Source organism: Macaca mulatta, chromosome 8 (genome assembly GCF_049350105.2).
Source record: "Macaca mulatta isolate MMU2019108-1 chromosome 8, T2T-MMU8v2.0, whole genome shotgun sequence".
In the NCBI taxonomy this organism is placed as follows: domain Eukaryota; kingdom Metazoa; phylum Chordata; class Mammalia; order Primates; family Cercopithecidae; genus Macaca; species Macaca mulatta.
This window is the reverse complement of record NC_133413.1, coordinates 114002558-114017570: the sequence shown is the minus strand read 5'-3', so window position 1 is coordinate 114017570 and position 15013 is coordinate 114002558. Positions and strand designations below refer to the sequence as shown.

The 15013-nt window shown below is 38.9% G+C and overlaps 1 protein-coding gene and 1 non-coding gene across 6 annotated transcripts in view; both read right to left on the bottom strand.

The window, feature by feature from the left end:
* RIMS2 (regulating synaptic membrane exocytosis 2) overlaps positions 1 to 15013 on the bottom strand; it is a 747502-nt gene that overhangs the window by 585795 nt on the left and 146694 nt on the right. The window lies entirely within an intron of this gene.
* On the bottom strand, positions 10930 to 11029 carry LOC114680531 (small nucleolar RNA U13). Its single transcript, XR_003732745.1, has one exon. It is a non-coding gene; the product is annotated as a small nucleolar RNA U13 (small nucleolar RNA).

The following is a 15013-nucleotide window of genomic DNA, read 5'->3' as shown; positions in this document are numbered from 1 at the left end:
TAAATGGAGATACAATATTTAGGCCTAAAGTCTCAGCTCTGTGCTTTTCACATATAAATTTTCTACCTTTTTTTCACCTAAGAGTCATCACTTTAAAAGACAAAGTGTTGCTTAACTAATAATTGCTTAGGACAAAAAAACAAAAAACAAAAAACAAAAAACAGGTAATTGGAAGACTGATAGAGTAAATAGGGAAAAGAAAAACTATTTAAAAGTCCACAAACCAGAATTCTTTATAAAAGCTAAAAGATATGCTTTTGTCTGAGTGTCTGTATGTCTGTAAGTCTATATGTGTTATGTGCATGTGCTAATACTTGGTAAATAAAAGTAGTTGTAAAACTGTTGGTAAAACAACTTTAATTGTCTTCAAAATTGGCTTCAAAATTGTCAGTTAAATATAATTCGGTAATCTCTGCCTGTGTGTACTGGTCAGACAGACTTATGCTATCTCTGTTACATGTTTTAAGGTCATAAAACAGGTGCTTCCTTAATATTTTTAATACTTGTTTAATTTGACAGTGAACTTATGTTTATGTTTCAAGCCTCTAGGTTCTGGGATCTGGACAGGCATTCAAGGTAGGACCTGAAGATATGTCCTCAAGTACTTAGACCACCAGCTGCAGGGCCGAGTCAAGCCCATTATGGCCCCTTCCTCCCTGGTCCACTTTTGCCTCCTAGCCATTCTGCAAAGGGTTGCATGGAACAGGAATCACCTTCACAGCTGTCTTCTCTTCTGAGTTCTATGCCTAATATGTAAATTCAGGACCCAGATGGGCCCTGGCCTTCATAGCCATCCAGGATGCCATGTGGCTACCTAAGACCCAGGACTACTAGGAAAGACTTTAGAGAGGGTCACATTTCAAAATTCTTTTCAGGACCAGGTCTGGTGGCTCATATCTGTAATCCTAGCACTTTGGGAGGCCAAAGCGGGCAGATCACTTGAGGTCAGGAGTTCAAGACCAGCCAGGCCAAGATAATGAAACCCCATCTCTACTAAAAATACAAAAAATTATCCGGGCATGGTGGCGGGTGCCTGTAATCCCCGCTACTCAGGAGGCTGAGGCAGGAAAATCATTTAATCTTTTCAGTAACTTAAAATCTTCAAATCATGTTATATTAAATTAAGTAACAAATAATCAAAAAATGATTCATTTGTAAGTAGATTAAAATACTGAAACATTAATTATTAAACATAAATTCAAGGTCATATGCTTTGGCATCTTATTTTTATGTTACATAAAAATGCTAAACATTTAAATCAATTAATAAACAAAAATTTGAGAAAACATAATTCTAAAAATCATAAAATCATTTTCATCTGCAAATGCTGATATAAAACAGTTCAAAATTACTTATGCTAGGTCTTCACTAAAAACTAGGGTTACTCAGAGTTAAAATTATAGTTAATGTGTATAACTATAACTACTAGATATAGGAAAAACAATTCTGTATACAGAGTGTATTAAAAAAGTAAGATATGTTTTTAGTGAGAAAAGTTGTAGAGGGATAAAAATATGCGTTTGTTGAGAAAATCAATTCTGCCCATCTAGAAGTTACTTAAAGGTTGCTTCAAATTAAAAGAGTAAAAATGATATAGATATATTAAAAAAATTAAACATAAAAAGACTTAAATATTTCTAAGAGATATAAAAGGTTTATGAAAATCTTGTGTGGTCGAAAGCTGACCGAGATTGGATGGATTTGCTTACAAGATTTTAGCAATATTAACTTCTATATGGATAGTACCAAGGAATAGGGCATTGCTATAAAGATACCTGAAAATGAGGAAGCAACTTGGGAACTGGGTAATGGGCAGATGTTGGAAGAGTTTGGAGGGCTCAAAATAAGACAGGAAGATGAGGGAAAGTTTGGAACTTCTTAGGGACTGATTAAACAGTTGTGACCAAAATGCTGACAGTGGTATGGACACTAAAATCAAGGTTGGCAAGGTCTCAGATGGAAATGAGAACCTTACTGGGAGCTGGAATAAATGTCACACATGTTATGCCTAAGCACAGAGTTTAGCTGCATTCTGTTCATGTCCTAGGGACCTGTGGAAGTTTGAACTTCAGAGTGATGACCTAGGGTATCGGAAGGAAGAAATTTCTAAGCAGCAAAAAGTTCAAGATGTGGCCTCCCTGCTTCTAACAACCTATACTCACATGTGGGACCAAAGAATAATCTAAAGTCAACACTTATATTTCAAAGGAAACAGAACCTAAACGTTTGGAAAATCTGCAGCCTGGCCATGTGGCAAAGGAAAAGCTTCTTTGGAAGAGGAATTCAAGCTGATTGTGAAGCAACAATTTACTAGAGATATTTATATTACTAAATGGGAGCCACCTGCTAATATTCAAGACAATGGAGAAAAAACCTTGATGGAGTTCAGAAACCTTCACAGCAGGCCCTCCTATCACCAGCACTGAGGCCTAGGAGAACAGAAACCACTACCCTGCGGCACCTCAAGACATGGCACCTGGCACGCTGGCTGCTCCACAGCTTGAGCTGACACTTTGAAGAATGCAAGCCATGAGCCTTGGCAGCTTCCACATAAGATTGCAGGCACAGAGTGCAATCTTGGCAGCCTCCTCCTAGATTTGAGAAGATGTATGAAAAAGCACAGGTGTCCAGGCAGAAGCCTCGTAAGAGTGGAGCCCTCACGGAGAATCTCTAGTAGGAGAGTGCAGAGGAGAAATGTGGGGTTAGAGCTTCCACACAGAATCCCCACTGGGGCACTGCCTAGTAGAGTTGTGAGAAAGGGACCACCATCCTCCAAATTCCAGAACAGCAAATCCAGTGGGAGCTTGAATCTTGCATGTGGAAAAGCTGCAGGCACTCAATAACTTATGAGGGTAGCTACAGGGACAGTACCCAGCAAAGCCACAGGGGTGGAGCTGCCCAAGGCCATAGGAGCCCACCTCATGTAGCAGTGTGTCCTGCATGCAGGACATGGAGTCAAAGGAGATTTCTTGGAGCTTTAAGAATTAATGGCTGCCCTGCTTGGTTTCAAACTTACATAAGGCCTGGAGCCCCTTTCTTTTGGCCAATTTCTACCTTTTGGGATAAAATGTTTACCCAATTCCTATACCCCACTTGTATTGTGGGAGTAGATAACTTGTTTGATTTTACAGGCTCATAGGTAAAAGAGACTGGCCTTGTCTCAGATGAAACTTTGGACTTTGGACTTTAAACAATAGAACAAGTTACAATGTTGGGGGGGCTGTTGTGAAGGCATGATTGTATTTAGCCATGTGAGAAGGAAATGAGATTTGGGAGGGACAAGGGATGGAATAATATAGTTTGGATATTTGTCCTTACCCAAATCTCATGTAGAAGTGTAATCCCCAGTACTGGAGGTGAGGCCTAGTATAAAGTGTTTGGGTCATGGGGCTGGATCCCTCGTGTCTTGGTGCTATCTTCACTATAGTGAGTGAGTTCTCACTAACTCTGGTTATCTTTAAAAAATGTGTGGCACTTCTCCCCACCACCCTCTCTTCTTCCTGTTCTAGCCATGCTCCTGCAATGGCCTGCTCCCCCTTCACCTTGAACTGTGACTGTAAGCTTCCTGGAGCCTCCCTAAAAGGCCAAGCAGATGCCAGCACCATGTTTACTTTAAAGCCTGCAGAACTGTGAGCCAATTAAAACTCTTTTATTTATAAATTACCCAATCAATGGTATTTATTTATAGCAATGCAAGAATGGCCTAATACAATTGATAATATTATTATCTGTTAATAAGTAACATTTGGTTTTCTATTTTGAACAAGATTTTCATATAATATTAATAAGAGATAGTAGATAAATTTCTGTTCAACATTTGAGTAAACTGTGGGAAAAAAAAAAAAACAATAGAAGAGAAAGGCAGACACAGATACTGCCCCATATTGTCTTCATTAGGTCTCCAGATTGTTTGGAAAACTGAAAACAGATTTTTGCTTTTTAAAACCTTTTATTTATCCTTTGGCTAAATAAATATTATTTACAATGACTAGTGATCCTATTTTAATTGTTTTAAATCTTTGACATATTTGATATGCTTCCCCAAATCAAACTTCAAATTAAAAGTTGTCTTTTTGTGACCTCAAACTACTTTGGAATGCTACAGAGGGACCCCGAAACATTCAAGAGAAAGATGAACAGGCTTATTTGGTATATTAAAGCATATGGAAGCTGGGTGCAGTGGCTCACGCCTGTAATCCCAGCACTTTGGGAGGCCGAGGCAGGCAGATCACGAGGTCAGGAGATCGAGACCATCCTGGCCAACGCAGTGAAACACCATCTCTACTAAAAATAAAAAAATTAGCTGGGCATGGTGGCGGGCACCTGTAGTGCCAGCTACTTGGGAGGCTGAGGCAGGAGAATGGCATGAACCTGGGAAGTGGAGCTTGCAGTGAGTGGAGATGATGCCACTGCACTCCAACCTGGGCGACAAAGCAAGACTCCGTCTAACAAAAAAAAAAAAGGCCTATGGGAAGCACTGTCAAATAAGAAATGTTTTACCCTCTTTGAGTTATCTTATGAATATGTTATTAATATACGTTCCAAAATTGTATGAGATTCCTAAAATCCTGTTATATCTTGGTAGGAAATCAGTCATAACTATAGTTACTATGTTAAGTTATTATAGGCCACAGAAATAACCAAATTTTCTTCTCACTTGTGTCTTTGACCATGATCATATTAATTCCTGTCCCAGTTAAGTGCTTAATTCTGATACATTTTAAAACAACTCTTTACAAGCAAATAAAATCCTAAAGTGTTGTGTCTTCAAGGAAGTTCATGGAAAGGGTAGAAAGGACCATAAGAAGCACCTTTGAATACAGGTTTCTGATGACTTTAGGATCGTATCATTTGGACTAAGTAAGGATTCCTAGCACTCCAATGAAAAGACTAACTGATTTATAAAACTGCTAACCCAAGGAGGACAATAATTAATTGAATACCAAGAAAATACTTTGCCAGATTTTCATAATAAATCAGCCAGCACTGAAATTATTAAGAAGTGCTATTCGAATGAACTCTATGATCCAAGTCAAATTACCAATGTGATATGCTTTGGCTGTGTCCACACCCAAATCTTATCTTGAAACTGTAGCTCCCATAATTCCCACGTTTTGGGAGGGACCCGGTGGGAGATAACTAAATCATGAGGGCGGTTTCCCCCCTACTATTCCCATGGTAGTGAATAAGACTCACAAGATCTGATAGTTTTATAAGGGGAAACCCCTTTTGCTTGGCTCTCTTTCTGTCTTTGCCTGCCACCATGTAAGATGTGCCTTTGCCTCCCACCATGATTGTGAGACATCCCCAGCCATGTGGAACCATGAGTCCATTAAACCTCTTTCCTTTATAAATTACCCAGTATCAAGCATGTCAATATCAACAGCATGAAAATGGACTAATGCAGCAAACAGGTACCATTAGAGTGGGGTGCTACTGTAAAGGTACCTGAAAATGTGGAAGCAACTTTGGAACTGGATAACAGGCCAGAGGTTTGGAACAGTCTGGAGGGCTCAGAAGAAGACAGCAAAATGTGGGAAAGTTTGGAACTTCCCGGAGACTTGTTGAATGGCTTTGACCAAAATGCTGATAATGATATAGACAATGAAATCCAGGGTGAGGTAGTCTCAGATGGAGATAAGTAACTTGTTGGGAAGTGGAGCAAAGCTGACTCTTATTTCTTAGCAAAGAGACTGGCAACATTTTGTCCCTGCCCTAGAGGTTTGTGGAACTTTGAACTTGAGAGGGATGATTTAGGGTACCTGGCAGAAGAAATTTCTAAGCAGCAAAGTATTCAAGAGGTGACTTGGGTGCTGTTAAAAATATTCAGTTTTAAAAGGGACACAGCATAAAAGTTCAGAAAATTTGCAGCCTGATGATGCAACAGAAAAGAAAAACCCATTTTCTAAGGAGAAATTCAAGCCAGATGCAGAAATCTGCTTAAGTAACAAGGGGCCAAATGTTAATTGCCAAGACAATGGGGAAAATAGCTCCAGAGCATGTCAGAGACTTTTGCAGCAGCCCCTCCCATCACAGGTCTAGAGGTCTAGGAGGGAAAAATGGTTTTGCGGGCTGGGCCTAGGCTGTATGCAGCCTAGGGACTTTGTGCCCTGCATCCCAGCTGCTCTAGCCATGGTTAAAAAGGGCCAAGATACAGCTTGGGCTATGGCTTCAGGGGGTGCAAGCCCAAAGCCTTGACAGCTTCCACCTGGTGTTGAGCCTGAGGGTTTACAGAAGTCACAAATTGAGGTTTGGGAACCTCTGCCTAGATTTCAGAGAATGTATGGAAACGCCTAGATGTCCAGGCAGAAGTTTACTGCAGGAGCAGGGCCTTCATAAAGAACCTCTACTATAGCAATGCAGAAGGAAAATGTGGGGTTGGAGCTCCCACACAGAGTCCTCACTGGGGCACTGCCTAGTGGAGCTGTGAGAAGAGGGCCACCATCCTCCAGACTCCAGAATGGTAGATCCACTGACAGCTTTGCACCGTGCACCTGGAAAAGCCACAGGCACTCAATGCCAGCCCACGAAAGCAGCCAGAAGGGGGTCTGTACCCTGCAAAGCCACAGAGCAGAGTTGTCCAAGACTATGGGAACCCACCTCTTGCATCAGTGTGACCTGGATGTGAGCCACATGGAGTCAATGGAAATCATTTTGGAGCTTTAAGATTTTACTGTCCCACTGGATTTCAGACTTGCATGGGGCCTGTAGCCCCCGTGTTTTGGCCAATTTCTCCCATTGGGAATGGTTGTATTTATCAAATGCCTATACCCCCATTGTATCTAGGAAGTAATAACTTACTTTTGATTTTACAGGTTCATAGGTGGAAGGGACTTGCCTTGTCTCAAATGAGATTTCGGACTGCGGACTTCTGAGTTAATGGTGAAATGAGTTAAGACTTTGAGTGACTGTTGGGAAGGCATGATTGATTTTGACATATGAGGACATGAGATTTGAAAGTGGCCAGGGATGAAATAATATGGTATGGCTATGTCCCCACCCAAATCTCATCTTGAATTGTAGCTCTCACAATTCCCACATGTTTTGGGAGGAACCCAGGGAAAGACACCTGAATCATGGGGGGGGTTCCCCCATACACTTCTCTTGGTAATGAATAAGTCTCACGAGATCTGATGGTTTTATAAGGGGAAACACTTGTGCATGGCTCTCATTCTCTCTTTGCCTGCTACCATGTAAGATGTGAATTTTGCCTCCTACCATGATTGTGAGGCCTCCCCAGCCACATCAAACTATGAGTCCATTAAACCTCTTTCCTTTATAAATTACCCAGTCTTGGGTATGTCTTTATTGGCAGCATGAAAACACAGATTAATAAACTATGATAATCCATCTAGAAAACAATGCTACACACTTGATTTGGAAATCCAATGTTAAGTGTAGACTCACAGAGAGAGGCTGGACAGTCACCTGGTACTTCTTAAGTCCTTAAACCTCCATTATTAAAAGCTCTACCTGGGCATTGTGGCTTCCACCTGTAATCTCAGCTTCTCAGGAGGCTTAGGTGGGAGAATTGCTTGAGCCTGGGAGTTCAAGGCTACACTGAGCTATGACTGTGCCACCACACTCCAACCTGGGTGACAGAGCAAGACTCCATCTCTAAATAAATAAGTAAATAAATACTCCATGACTCATCATGGAGGAGATAAAATGATCCAAATAGAATACACACACGTGCACATACATGCACACACGCACACACTCACATACTGGTGTGGTGACTCTTCTAAATTACCAAAATGACTTGTGACAAATATACTTCAGGTATATTTCTGCTACCTGATGGGCCATTTGAACATAGAGAGATTTCATTCCATTGTTGTTTTCAGTGCATATATTCTGGTTATATAGAAGCTTTCTCATACAAGAGGGCTAATTCTATAATAGTAGCTAAAAGGTTATCAGAAAATGTATTTGCCTCATGGGACATTCTTGGAAAAATCTCTAGTGATAAAGGTACTTATTTCACTGGACAAGTAAAATAGTTAAATAAGATATTACAAATATAATAACATTAGACAAAGCTAATTAATTCAACTAGGTTGCCTTGGTCAAAGATATTGCAGATTGATAACAATCAGATCAAGTTCCAGAGGAAAAGATAAGTTGATCCCTTATGAAATAGTCACTGGAAGGCCTATGCTCCTAATAATAGAACCTCATGTATCTTCCACTCCTACACTCTAATATGACTAAACTCTAACAGGCTTTAACGTATTATGCCAAAGTGTATTTTTACCAGGTTAAAGAAAGCTTGTCATGGTCTACCAACAAAGAAAACCATAAACAATAAAACCCAGGTGATCTAAAACTCAGAGATCTGGTCTTCTGGAAATATCAAGGAAAGACTGCCCTTGCAACCCACACTGCAACAAAACTGTGGGACTGTGAACCTTGAGCTTGTAATCTCACAACTCAGAAGAGCCCCTACAGACTCTTGGAACTATACACCCATTGGAGACCTTAAGGTAAAGCTAACCATGGAAGTTTATCCCTAGAAGCAGATGACATTCCAGATGCAGACAGCTTTCACAAGATCACAGATCAAGACTTCTCTGCTATCATGAAACTCTTACTTCTTAAAATTTTCCTTGCTTATACCTCTATGAACAATACAACTGGAAAAGGGGTTTGTGTGCACTCATGAAGTATGCTTTTATTTGTGGGGGATTTTGCAGCCAACCTTATTTATGGACAACCTATGTTTTGACAGATGAAAGATAAAAAAAAACGTGTTCAAGAAATTTTAATGATACCTTTGTTGCTTCATAATCTGTCAGAAACAGAACAGTGGTCCACTCTCTTAACCTACATCATCAGTTAAAGAGAAAACTGCCAGAAGGCCTTCCCTATTGAAGATGGGTGGTCTCTTTTGACACAGTTTGGAGTAAATGAGGCAATTATTAAAAATGTATTCCTTATAACAGGTTCTACAGCAGATTCTACTGCAAAGGCTATGGCTGCACAAAAAGCTTCTTTAAGTTATCTTGCTAAAGTTATGCTAGATATAAAATTATAACTTACTGCTGAACAGAGAAGTATCTGTGCAGTTACTGACACTTCTTGTTGCACATAATACATACATTAGGTATTATACAGATTCTGTTGTAGGGGATTAACAAATAGGTTGCTTGGTTGAAACAAACAGATACTTTATCTAGCTTATTCTTTGATCTTTGATTTTAGCTGGTTTGGTTCATGAGGATCCTGGCTAAGGTATACTCCAAACTCTTGGTATTATCCTCCTGACAGTCATAATAGTAGTCTCCCTGGTGCACTGTATTTTCTCAAAAGTTTTAAATGTTTGCATACAGTCATCTATAGAAGGTCAAATGGTTTCTTTTCAAATAGAACAACAAAAACTCAAAGAAATGCATGATTATGAGAACACCATAACCTATGAATGACATACTGTCACTGGAAACCCTAAATGATGGTAACTAAGAGTAGTGCTAATGACCCAAGCTTTGGTCACACTCTCACCTAAGTAAAAACCTGACCAAAAGGGGTGAGTTAAACAAAATTATGGGAGGTCATTGTTTTGGACTGAGCTCATACACTAGGCCTTAACAGACCAGACCGGATCAAATCAAAATGGAGTCACTCATGCTAAATGTGACATAATCAAATTGAAACTTTAAAGACGCAGATAGCCCCCCAAAAAAAGACCAGAAATTATTTTCTCTCTTGAAAACAGGACATTCCAGCATAATAAGGAAGTCTCCTCTAGGCTATCTTTTACCAAAAAAGTAAGTTAAAGTCCTGTTTACAAGGACTTACAAAACCCACTGTTCTGTTATGTTCTAGTGAGATTTGAGACCAAGTACATACATTTACCATGTACTTAAAGAATGATCATTAAAGAATGATGTCAATGCATAAAGTTTTCGTCAACCTCTCAGGTTGACCAAATGAAGGGAATTGTTAAATTAAGCTTAGCCTAAAACTGCCCTCATTATAAGTTTGGTCTAAAGGTTTCTCTGTACATACTGAACCATAATCTAACTAGATGTATAAACAGACTGCAACTTATTCTTGTACCAATCACTGAGTTTCAGCCAACAGTTGGCCACAGGTGGCCAACTGTTCAACTGTAGCAAATGCTGAACTTTAACACATCTAGCTATTCCTGTACCTCATTTTAATTTTCTACACATCATTTCCTTTTCCTGTCCTGAAATCCTCTCTGACCACGTGGCAGTGCCAAAGTCTCTCTGAACCTATTCTGATTTAGGGGATTCCTGATTCAGGAATCATTCTTTCCTCAATTAAACTCTGTTAAATTTAATTTGTCTAAAGTTTTTATTTTAACAAGTCAACTGAAACATGTACTAGATAAGTATTAATATATAAGAAAAATGTTACTGGAGCACAAGGAAAAGAGGCATTAGTTGTGAACGGTGTTGATAAAACTTCATAGAAGAAAAATATTTTTTAGTTTTTAAGTGTTTTGGCCATGAAAGACATGCAAAATTGTGACAGGCATAAAATGAAGGATAAATTTCAGGCTTACATTTTTTCATATGCAAAGTATGAAAGCAAATGGAAAATTCAGGAAGTTGAAAGTATTCTCATTTGGAATAAGGTATGCATGGGGGGAAAACAGGGAGGAAAATACAATAGAAGAAGCTGGAAAGTCAGCGTGGGGTAGAATACTAAGGATTATTCCCCATATTATCTAATATCCAATTAAGTTTGTAACATCACTAGTTATAGAAATCAGTAAGACAATGCTGAGAAAGATTACAAACCTATCTCAAATATATCAGATATTTGATTCATTCTTTTTAGACTCACAGCATATCTCAAAACCATTTCTGAACTACTGGCTAAAAGAGACTTTACGCCAGAAGTCACATGAAGCTCTTTATCAATATTAATCCTTTATCTTTCACACATTTCTTTTTTTAACACCAGATGGGTAATGTGCAAATATCATACCAAGGTTTGAGGGAGGAACATCTCAAATGAGCATTAAACACCCAATCACACTTATCAACTATGAAAGAATCTCTAACACACATTTTTTTATTATACTTTAAGTTCTAGGGTACATATGCAAAACATACAGGTTTGTTCCATAGGTATACACGTGCCACGTTGGTTTGCTGCACCCATCGACTTGTCATTTACATTAGGTATTTCTCCTAATTCTATTCCTCCCCCAGGCTGCCACCCTCCAAGAGGCCGCGGTGTGCGATGTTCCCTGCCCTGTGTCCATGCGTTCTCACTGTTCAACTCCAACCTATGAGTGAGAACAAGCAGTATTTGGTTTTCTGTCCTTGTGATAGTTTGCTTAGAATGATGGTTTCCAGCTCCATCCATGTCCCTGCAAAGGACATAAACTCATCCATTTTTATGGCTGCATAGTATTCCATGGTGTATATGTGCCACATTTTCTTAATCCCGTCTGTCACTGATGGACATTTGGGTTGGTTCCAAGTCTTTGCTATTGTAAACAGTGCTGCAATAAACATACATGTGCCTGTGTCTTTATAATAGCATGATTTATAATCCTTTAAGCATATACCCAGTAATAGGATTGCTGGGTCAAATGGCACTTCTAGTTCTAGATGCTTGAGAAATTGCCACACTGTCTTCCACAATGGTTGAACTAATTTACACTCCCACCGACAGTGTAAAAGTGTTCCTATTTCTCCACATCCTCTCCAACATCTGTTGTTTCCTGACTTTTTAATGATCGCCATTCTAACTGGCGTGAGATGGTATCTCATTGTGGTTTTGATTTGCATTTCCCTAATGACCAGTGATGATGAGCTTTTTTTCATATGTTTGTTGGCCAGATAAACGTCTTATTTTGAGAAGTGTCTGTTCATATCCTTCATCCACTTTTTGATGAGTTTGTTTTTTTTTTCTTGTAAATCTGTTTAAGTTCTCTGTAGATTCTGGATATTAGCCCTTTCTCAGATGGGTAGATCGCAAAGGTTTTCTCCCATTCTGTAGGTTGCCTGTTCACTCTGATGATACTTTCTTTTGCTGTGCAGAAGCTCTTTAGTATAATTAGATCCCATTTGTCTATTTTGGCTTTTGTTGTCATTGCTTTCAGTGTTTTAGTCATGAAGTCTTTGCTCATGCCTATGTCCTGGATGGTACTGCCTAGGTTTTCTTCTAGGGTTTTTATGGTATTAGGTCTTACATTTAAGTCTTTAATCCATCTTGAATTAATTTTTTATACTGTGTAAGGAAAGGATCCAGTTTCAGCTTTCTACATATGGCTAGCCAGTTTTCCCAGCACCATTGATTAAATAGGGAATCCTTTCCCCATTGCTTTTGTCAGCTTTGTCAAACATCAGATGGTTGTAGATGTATGGTGTTATTTCTGAGGCCTGTCTTCAGTTCCATTGGTCTACATACCTGTTTTGGTACCAGTACCATGCTGTTTTGGTTACTGTAGCCTTGTAGTATAGTTTGAAGTCAGGTAGTGTGATACCTCCAGCTTTGTTCTTTTTGCTTAGGACTGTCTTGGCTATGTGGGCTCTTTTTTGGTTCCATATGAACTTTAAAGTAGTTTTTCTCCAATTCTGTGAAGAAAGTCAGTGGTAGCTTGATGGGGATACCACTGAATCTATAAATTACCTTGGGCAGTATGGCCATTTTCACAATATTGATTCTTCCTATCCATGAGCATGGAATGTTCTTCCATTTGTTTGTGTCCTCTTTTATTTCGTTGAGCAGTGGTTTGTAGTTCTCCTTGAAGAGGTCCTTCACATCCCTTCTAAGTTGGATTCCTAGGTATTTTATTCTCTTGGTAGTAATTGTGAATGGGAGTTCACTCATGATTTGGCTCTCTGTTTGTCTGTTATTGGTGTATAAGAATGCTTGTGATTTTTGCACATTGATTTTGTATCCTGAGACTCTGCTGAAGTTGCTTATCAGCTTAAGGAGATTTGGGGCTGACACAATGAGGTTTTCTAAATATACAATCATGTCACCTGCAAACAGAGACAATTTGACTTCCCCTTTTCCTAATTGAATACCTTTTATTTCTCTCTATTGTAATACACATCTTTAATACAAATGTCTTTGTTTCATGATGCCACCATAACTGAAACTGTATTGAAAAGGGAATTAAGAGAGTCTTTCCCTCCAGAAAAATAAAAAATAAAAAAAATTTTTTTTTTTGAGACAGAATCTCACGCTCTGTCGCCCAGGCTGGAGTGCAGTGGCGCAATCTCAGCTCACTGCAATCTCTGCCTCCCAGATTCAAGCAATTCTCCTGCCTCAGCCTCCTGAGTAGCTGGATTACAGTATGCGCCACTATGCCCAGCTAATTTTTTGTGTTTTTAGTAGAGACGGGGTTTCACCATGTTGGGCAGGCTGGTCTGAAACTCCTGACCTCGTGATTCGCCCACCTTGGCCTCCCAAAGTGCTAGGATTACAGGCATGAGCAACCGTGCCTGGACTCCTCCTGAAAAATTTATGTAGTCGCTAGATACAGAATCTTCAGAGCTGACATTATTACTCCGTTCACAAAATAAAATAATCTTGATATTAGAGACTGAGATTAAAATATGTAAAAATTACATTTGTAGCTTGTTATTGACACTAGAGAATGACTATATTTGTATAACTGTAGATAGATAGATAGATAGATAGATAGATAGATAGATAGATAGATAGATAGACCCTTCCTAAATCCAAAGGGAAAAGGTGTTTCATTGCTTCTCTGAAATTTGCTTCTTGAAGAAAAGTATCAACTCAATTCCGAAATAAAAATATGGTGATAAATACAAGAATCATTTTGAGTTCATTATAAATATTCCACCTATAACTGCTTTCTGTCTGAGCAAAAAAAGTACTTCTTTGAAAAAGAAATTGGAGAGCAAAAACACTTTTATCCACTGTTGCCTAGGTATAATAACATGTGTTTTTCACACAAAACATAAAAAGAAAAAACTCTGATAACATTATTTACATTTTTTACAATTTGTGTAAACTTAGTTGCACTTAATCTCAATTGATGTCATTAACTGTAAACTTTCGACTACTATATGATGCAGAGTGATATGCTCTGATTTGTATTTTAGAAGAAATCACTACCATAAGAAGCACATAGCTTATACAAAAACATCTTCTGTCTATGTGAAGTTTGTCTAACCTGCAGCCCATAGGCCACATGAGGCCTTGAATACAGTCCAACAAAAATTTGTAAACTTTCTTAAAGCATTATAAGATTTTTGGAAACTTTTTTTTAGCTCATCAGCTATCATTAGTGTTCCTGTATTTTATGTGTGGCCCAAGACAATTAATTCTTCTTCCAATGTGGCCCAGGGAAGCCAAAAGATTGGACACCCCAGGTCTACATCATTCTCAATATCATTCTCTGTGTCTTTCTCAATCTTCAGAAAAAGTAGAAATAACAAGTGAAATATCAAAATTTGTATTTTAGAACAAATCATATCATATCACACCTTTTCTCCCTTTCTAGGCCAGATGCAAAGGCACCAAAACATCAAATAGTAAGGCATGCTCAAAAAACAGCATCTAGGCTACATGCGGTGGCTCATGTCTGTTATCCTAGCACTTTGGGAGGCCAAGCAGGCAGATTGCCTGAGCTCAGAAGTTCGAAACCAGCCTGGGAAATACAGTGAAATCCCATCTCTACTAAAAATACAAAAAAATCAGCCAGGGGTGGCGGGCATGTGCCTGTAGTCCCAGCTACTTGGGAGGCTGAGGCAGGAGAATTGATTGTACCAGGGAGGCGGAGGTTGCAGTGAGCTGATATCGCGCCACTGCACTCCAGCCTGGGTGACAGAGCAAGACTCTGTCTCGCAAAAAAAAACAAAAAAAAACAAAACAAAAACAAAACAAAACAGCATCTATAGTATTACCAAACAACTAAATGGGAAATTAGGGAAATTAAAGCTAGTAACTAGAGAGTTACTAGCTTTAATATTTTAAAGTATTGTGAAGTAGCTGAAGTACTTTACTTTCACAAATAACCCCAAAATTCTCCTCCAAACTAATAGGAAAA